The 8,591-nt window shown below is 42.1% G+C and overlaps 1 long non-coding RNA gene across 2 annotated transcripts; it reads left to right on the top strand.

The window, feature by feature from the left end:
- Nucleotides 1–6,487: 6,487 nt before the first annotated feature.
- LOC140963924 (uncharacterized) lies at nt 6,488–8,336 on the top strand. 2 transcript variants are annotated; one of them, XR_012172788.1, is made up of 3 exons: nt 6,488–6,741; nt 7,342–7,390; nt 7,649–8,336. It is a non-coding gene; the product is annotated as an uncharacterized lncRNA (long non-coding RNA). The 2 variants fall into 2 exon arrangements; XR_012172787.1 differs by having other exon boundaries at nt 7,342–8,336.
- Nucleotides 8,337–8,591: the final 255 nt, after the last annotated feature.

Raw genomic sequence — 8,591 nt, 5'->3', positions numbered from 1 at the left:
GCATGAAGGGTTACATTTTAAATTGGACTGCATTCAGATATGCCTCCCAGACGCGCTCCTAGCACAGACATACATAATGATATCCCTGAGGGTGGCAGAGGCCCTCCACACCCAGCTACCCGAGTTCTTGAGGGGATAGCAAGACTGATGGAGAAGGCTCAGCTAGGTCAGCAGGTGCACAGGCAACAGACTGATGTTTTTGAGCAGTTCCGTAGGCTCAACCCGAAGGAGTTCGGGGGTACCACTGATCCATTTGTTGTTGAGTGATGGATTAGGTCGCTGGAGTTGCACTTTGATTATCTGCAGATCAGGGATGGCGACCGGGCCAGGTGCGCCATTTATATGCTTAGGGATGATGCGTCCCTATGGTGGGAGGGAGCTGCACATGCAGTAGATATGGCTATTCTCTCGTGGGCCAGATTCAGAGAGATGTTCTTCGGGAAGTATTTCCCAGCTGACGTCAGGAGCCTCCTGACGAAGGAGTTCATGAGTCTCCGATAGGGGGACTTATCTGTGGCGGAGTATATCCGCAAGTTTGATAGGGGCTGCCATTTTGTGCCCATGACTACCAGGGATGTCGGCCAGAAGCTGCGGCACTTCATAGATGGGTTGAGACCCACTCTTCGTAGGGACGTCATGCTGATGAGGCCGGCAGGTTATGACGAGGCCAACGCCTGCGCTTTTCAGGCGGAGAAGGCTTTGCGAGACATAGACCATGAGATGCACAGGAAGAGACAGCAGGCTCAGTCCAGTTCCCAGCCTCATAAGAAGCAGTTTACTAGGCCACCGAGGCAGCAGAGGCAGCAGAGGCCCCAGGGACAGGGTAGGAGGCCACAGCAGTAGCAGCAGACCTCCTCAGGCGCCAGGGGCACCTAAGCCAAACGACTGGCAGCCGTGCCCACAGTGCAACAGATTCCATTTCGGTAAGTTCATGTGGGGGACCTTTAAGTGCTTTGTGTGAGAGCAGGAGGGCCATAAAGCAGCGGATTGTCCTAGGAACAAGGGCCCCACTACTGGCCGGGCTTATGTGATGCATGCCGGGGAGGCAGAGGCAGCGCCAGACTCGACACTGATTACCGGTAATCATTTTGTTTAAGATTTTAATTTTCGCATGATTGCTTGGATTTAATGCTTGCTTGATGATTTACTTATTGGGATTGATAACATAGAAGGAATTAGAATGCATGCTCTACCTATTGGGAATTAAGAATTTAATTGTTCAATTTGAAAATAGGGACCCAATTGTATGAACTGGTAAATTGAGGACTTGATTGCTAAAAATCGCGATTTTCGGGGTTAAATTCGAAAATGAAAAAGGTCTCAACTGCAAATTTTTGAATAGTGGGAGGACCAATTTGCAATTTTCGAACTTTAAGGGGGGTTAATTTGCAATTTTTGATTTTTCTGAGGTTGAATTTTGAATTTTGGGGAATGATGATTGGGTTAATTCAGTGATTTTTCGAGAATTTTGGGTTAATTTCCGATAAGAATCCCTTAAGTTCAACTCTATTAGATTTGATGGTATGTTTTGTCGTAGGGAGGATACATATTGCAGGTGTAGCCACGCATGAATTGCTAGATTCAGGGGCTACGCATTCGTTTATATCCGAATCTTTCGTGAAGCGACTAGAGATCATACCAGTAGCGATGGATTCAGGGTTCAGAGTGTCGATCCTATCCTGGGATCATATGTTCACTTCCCAGATAGTGAAGAGATTGGAGCTCCGGTTACAGAAGTATGCAGTACATGCAGATTTTATTGTGCTACCATTATCGGAGTTAAACATCATATTGGGTATGGGCTGGCTATCTTCTCACGTTGCAGTCATAGATTTTCGACAGAGGTCAGTTTCTATCAGACCGCCCAGTGGGAAGCCGTTTGTCTTTGAGGCAGCTAGACATCATCAGATGCCGCACGTCATTTCCTGCTTGTGTGCGAGGAAGCTTATTAAGAGAGGCTGCCAGGCATTCTTAGCCAGCATTGTATCAGTGACGGAGTCAGTCATTCAGAGGCTGGAGGATGTGGATGTAGTCAGTGAGTTCTCTAGCGTGTTCTTGGACGATGTTTCAGGCATTCCACCAGACAGAGAGGTGGATTTTTCTATCGAGCTCATGCCAGGGACCGTGCCGATATCTAAGGCACCCTACCGATTAGCGCCTGCATATATGAAAGAGCTCAAGGATCAGATTCAGGATCTACTGGATAGGGGTTTCATTCGCTCTAGTTTTTCTCCTTGGGGCACACCAGTGCTATTCGTTAAGAAGAAGCACGGCAACATGCGACTGTGCATTGATTACAGGGAGCTGAACAGAGTCACAATTAAGAATAAGTATCCGCTGTCGAGGATCGAGGAATTATTTGATTAGCTTCAGGGAGCCTCAGTGTTCTCCAAGATAGACCTTCGATCCGGATACCATCAGTTGAAGGTGCGAGAGTCAAATGTGCATAAAACAGCCTTCCAGACGCGTTATGGGCACTATGAGTTTTTGGTGATGCCCTTCGGACTGACGAACGCGCCAGCGATCTTCATGGATCTCATGAATTGCATGTTTCAGCCATACTTAGATCAGTTCGTCATAGTCTTCATTGACGATATTCTGGTCTATTCGAAGAGCAGGGAGGAGCACAGTCAGCATCTGAGGACAGTATTGCAGACTCTACAGGATAAACGACTGTATGCCAAGTTCAGTAAATGTGAGTTCTGGCTCGACAGGGTGGCATTCTTGAGCCACATTGTATCTCATGATGGCATAGAGGTCGACCCAGCAAAGTAGAGGCAGTCAGAGACTGGCCAGTTCCGAAGAGTGTGACAGAGATTCGCAGTTTCTTGGGATTGACAGGCTATTACAGGAAGTTTATCCAGAGCTTCTCTTTGATTGCAGTACCTTTGACCGCCCTGACAAAGAAAAACGCCGAGTTCATATGGGGATCTAAGTGTCCGGAGAGCTTTGACAGACTAAAGCAGGCCTTGGCCACAGAACCAGTGCTAGCTATGCCATCAAGACAAAGAGAGTTTGTGGTCTATACAGATGCATCTAAGCTTGGGTTGGACACAGTTATGATGCAGCAGGACAGAGTGATAGCCTATGCGTCCAGACAGCTGAAGGTTCATGAGAAGAATTACCCGACTCACGACCTCGAGCTAGCAGCAGTTGTATTTGTCCTAAAGATCTAGAGACATTATCTGTATGGGGAGAAGTGTAGGATTTTCACAGATCATAAGAGCCTGAAGTACTTCTTCATACAGAAGAAACTGAACATGCGATCGAGGTGGTGGCTTGAGTTGGTGAAGGACTATGATTGCGACATTAGCTACCATTCGGGTAAGGCTAATGTGGTCGCAGACGCTCTGAGCAGGAAGCACGCAGTGATTGTTCATCTGTCAGTATAGAGACCGTTACAGGCTGAGATTCAGATATTTGAGCTTGCAGTTTATGCCAGGGGCGAGGTCCCGTACCTTGCTACTCTGACAGTATAGCCGACTCTGAGAGACAGAATCCGAGCAGGGCATACTTCTGACGAACAGTTACAGAAGTGAAGACAGAGGGACGAGGCTAAGGGCCAGAGACTGTATACAGTTGTGGACGGCATAGTCAGATATAGGGACCGTCTATGGGTTCCTGACAGTGATTCCCTTCGAGCAGATATCTTGAACGAGGCGCACAACACCCCGTACTCCATCCATCCAGGGAGTACGAAGATGTATAAGGATTTACAGACTCTTTACTGGTGGCCAGGCATGAAGCGAGATATTCTGCGATTTGTCTCCGAGTGTTTGACTTGTCAGCAGGTTAAGACAGAGCATCATAGACCTGCAGGGAAGCTGAGACCACTCCCTATTCTCGAGTGAAAATGATAGAATATTACTATGGATTTTGTGACAGGGCTTCCGAGGACTACTGGAGGATTCAGTGCCATCTGGTTGATTGTTGATCGACTCACTAAATCATCTCATTTTTTACTGATCAGGAAGACATTCACCATGACTCAGTATGCAGAGCTGTACATCAAAGAGATAGTCAGACTGCATGGGATTCCAGTGTCTATCGTGTTAGACAGGGATTCGATGTTCACGTCTGCATTCTAGAAGAATCTTCACCAGGCATTAGATACGAAGCTACTGTTCAGTACCGCTTTCCATCCTCAGACAGACGGTCAGTCAGAGAGGGTGATTCAGATTCTGGAGGACCTACTCCGAGCTTGCATGATCGACTTCTAGGGCAGCTGAGAGCCGAAGTTACCTCTTGTGGATTTCACATACAACAACAGTTATCAGGCATCGATCGGTATGGCTTCGTACGAGGCACTTTATGGGAGGAAGTGTAGGTCGACAGTTTATTGGGATGAGGTAGGGGAGCGAGCATATTTGGGTCCGGATATTGTCAGACAGATAGCAGATTTAGTGGCCAGGATTAGAGACAGAAAGAAGACTGCACAGAGCCTTCAGAAGAGTTATGCTGATCAAAGACGGTGAGATCTTGAGTTCGCAGTAGAGGATCATGTGTTCGTGAAGGTCGCACCGATGAAGGGTGTGATGAGGTTCGGGAAGAAGGGCAAGCTCAGCCCTAGATTCATCGGACCATTTGAGATCCTAGAGAGAGTTGGGACACTCGTATACAGAGTTGTTTCACTGCCGAATCTACGGGAGTTCATAACGTGTTCCACGTCTTCATGATGCGTAAGTACATTGAAACGTCTGCTTATTCGTTTTCTTAAACAGTATTAGAATTTTTTTTTTTACTCTCAAAATTTCGACCATTGCATATACATATATATAAAATACTTTTGCACCATTTTTAAAATAAAACATCAAACTAGTATTTAAAAATCCAAAGGAAATAGTCGAAACATGAAATCGTTGATCGTTTTACCAAGCCTAAAAAGCAATAAATGTTGAAAAGTGTAGCCCATACTAAACCTCTCAACAATCTCTCAAAAGCTTAAATAAATAGTCGTAAAAATCTTTAACGTAAAATCATAAACTTAAATGCGGAAAATAGAAGCGCTGGTCCTCGGGTTATGTGCACCGACAGTCCAGCAAAGTCACCCATCAAGTCCTCCAACATCATAATTATTAACATCACCTGCATCATACACACCTAGTGAGTCTAAAGACTCAACACATCATATCCTTGATAAAAAGTAATACGTATACAGTTCACATACAACAGTGAAAAATACTTGTACCTAAAATATCATTTTCATAATAATGCATAAACTTTAATCATAAACATTTTCATATCAACATATTAACATATTCATATTCATATTCGTGTTTGTCGAATTCAGATCGTGATTGTGACTCGTATTCTTAATCGTATTGGGCGATGGATCCATCTAGAGAAAACCACAGTACTGGGAGGTGGGGACACCAGCAACACTCTCACCGGTCAACTGAGCCTTGGCCAACGTATTAACATATTCGTATTCGTATTCGTATCTGTATCCAAGGAAACATGATTGTCGGGCTCCCACTGGGACCATAACCCTCACGATATTTCCAACATATCAACATATTTAGTCACAATCCCTTCACGTCCTTCAACATGTTGTATTTCCATCACTTAATAAAAACATGCATATAATATCATTTTATTTTGAAACCAAGCATACAACATATCCTTTAAATATCCAATTTAAACCATAATAATTCATGAACATTTAAAAATCATATTTCAACATATAAGAATTCATAAACATGTGAAATAATCATATTAGTATATAAAACAGCAATTAGAGCACTGCCATGATGTTTACTAATTTTTAGGTGTAAAAAGACCGTTTTACCCCTGGATGTGACATTTTACGTTTTTGATTTTTTCTTGATTTCTTTGACTCTAACATGTCCCAAATAACTATTTAAACTTACATTAAAATTCTCATAATTTTATTTAGCTTAAAAATTAGGCTTTTTAATTAATTCATAATCAATCGTTTTGAAGACGTTTTAATTTCGAAAAATCCCTAACTTTAATATAAAATTCCTAAATTAAAATTTAGTCTTTTTATATCATTTTATCGCTCGTGAACCATGACTCGACCCCCATTAGCCGTGTTTCAATTAAATTAGCAATTAAAACCCTAACTTGACCTATTTGTTTCGACCCCGAGCCATCTTTCGATTTTCTCGAGCCAGCCTCGAACCATGATAAACCAAACCCTGACCAACACCCTTAGAAACCCTAATGGACCTTATGTAAGGCCCTGTAATTAATTATCCGGTAATTATGGCATAATTAGAATAATTATTGAGTTGTAAATTAAAATAATTAATTATGCCAAATAAATTCAAGAAGTGTGTTAAAAATATGTATTTTAGAATATCGGAGAATTTAACGATATAAAATACAGATAGAGTTTAAATAACACACGAGAGTAAAATAAATACAGACCGAGATAAATGGGCTTGAGTTACTATTTTAGTAACCAAATACACAATATATAAAATACATATACATACACATAACTTACCAAATAAGAGAAGGAAGAATCGAGAGAAAGGAAAGAAAGAAGAGATAAACATTTCCCTAAACCCATTTCCCGTCACTTGTGTAGCGGCTGCGGGAAAGTTGCGATTTCTCCTCTGTCCGGCGTCCAAATCTCGATCGGTCTGAAGGGGTGTCTTCCTAACATCCTAAGCTTCGATTTAAGTCAGAAATCGCGAAGTTTGAGCAAGGATTCGGGTAGATCGAAGCTGCTGTTCCGGTGCTCTGTTCTGCGCGAATTCTTCTCGTTTTTGGGTGAGTGTTTTTGGGTTGCTGCGATTTTTGTATTTTGAATTTGTAGAAATGACCTAAACAGAACTTGTAGCTCTGTTTGTTAGCTTTCTTTAGCCGCTAGAATCATCAAATTTGGACAAGAAACGGAATTGATATGATTTTCCTACCAAAATGTGTCGAATCTAATTCTGCAAGTGTGCTGTGCAGAACACCTACTGTAATTCGGGTTTATGACATATAAGCACTCAGCTTATGGGTTTTTGGTTAAAATGAAAGTTGTAGAGCTATGTGTTATCTTCGTAATGATATAAGATTCGTTAAATTCCATTAAAAATTGAGAGAGTTATGCATGTTTTACTGAAACTGCGCAGTATTAGAGTTCTGTCCGCGAAATGTGTGAGTAGCAGCGTGTTCTTGTAAATTCTGGCATTAATCTACTCAGATTCTGGAATTGGTTTATTCTAGAGAAAGTTAGATATTCGAGTTATCTTTCATTTCCAATTGGCGGATATTGATTTCTATTAATATTGAGCGAGATACGAATTTTATGCTCTTTTGTGACAAATTGGACATTGGTATGGAATGTAATTTTTATGATCGGTTTATTGTTGCTTTGTTTAGGCCAAGGGTCTTGAAGTGAAGTTGTTAGTGGATTTTCAAGTTGGGATAGGTATGTTACAGCTCGGTAACATACGACGGTAAAACATAAATTATGTTTAATTGTCATTCTGTGTTACATTGATCGGGTGTATGACTTGTTGACTGTTATAAATTGTTAAATGCCTTCGTTGTGATCTATGTTTATTATTATGACATATTATTGGCATTTAGCATCGGGCGTACAGTTATGACATTCATGTTGAGCCCTATCGTTCTTATTAGCCCATTGTTGATATCCGTTGTTATCTGGCACTGTTGTTTATCTCAGGATCATTGTGTGGCTGATAGGCCTATACACATGAAACCGTAGATGTGATTGAACAATTCCGTGGTTAGTGCAGCCTTTTGAGGTGAGCGCTGGGATTGTGTCATCTAGTTCGTTCTGTTGTGTCATCCTGTTATAACGTATCAGCTGTATGGAGGCCGAGTCAGGGGTGTTATTCAGCACAGCTTGGCATACCTCGCATACTTGGCAGGGCGGTTTAGCTGCATGACGATGTAGCTCCCCTGTGTTGTTGCTCGAGCATTATTCCAGTTGTTATCGTACCGTTTGTTGGCTCCTGTTATCCCGATTATTCGTTGAGCCTTTCATGCATTGCATATTACATTTTATTATATGATTATGCATGATTTATGAATATTGTTGTTATTGTTGAACTGTTTCATACCAGAATCCTAACCTCAGTTGTTTACTGGGGGCTGCTGTGGTTGCTATTGGGCACCATGGTAGATCTCCCGAGTCGTTTTGCAGCATCAGGCCGAGGTTCCGCCAGTGGAGCTCGGGATTGAGGTTGGATTGCTTGGTTCTGTCAGTGGAGTTTCCCAGTTAGTCTATATGTATGTCTTGAGTTTGTTTCAGTTTTGTATTGTAGTTTATTTGCCGGGGAGATGCCCCGTGTATCTGTAATGATATTTGGTTGTTTTTGTGATGTTCTGAGTCGACCTTATGATTCTTATGATCTGGTGAGTATGTGGTAAGTTTTAATTTCTATTTAGTCCTGGCCAGTGCGGCTATAGGTTGTTGACTTTGGTTTTTGTTTTTATGACTCTAGTTGGAGTATATTTTGATATAAAATGCTGCTTGAGTTTTTCGGGATGTCCTGCTTACGGGGAGGTCATGCCCAAATTTTTCTAGGCCCTGAGGTCCGTTTTAAAGTATTTTTAAACCATTTCCGCTGCAGTTTTAAATCAAATCATTATTGTTTGATCTT

Source organism: Primulina huaijiensis, chromosome 2 (assembly GCF_012295235.1).
Source record: "Primulina huaijiensis isolate GDHJ02 chromosome 2, ASM1229523v2, whole genome shotgun sequence".
NCBI classification, from domain to species: Eukaryota; Viridiplantae; Streptophyta; class Magnoliopsida; order Lamiales; family Gesneriaceae; genus Primulina; species Primulina huaijiensis.
This window is presented reverse-complemented; position numbering and strand designations above follow the sequence as displayed.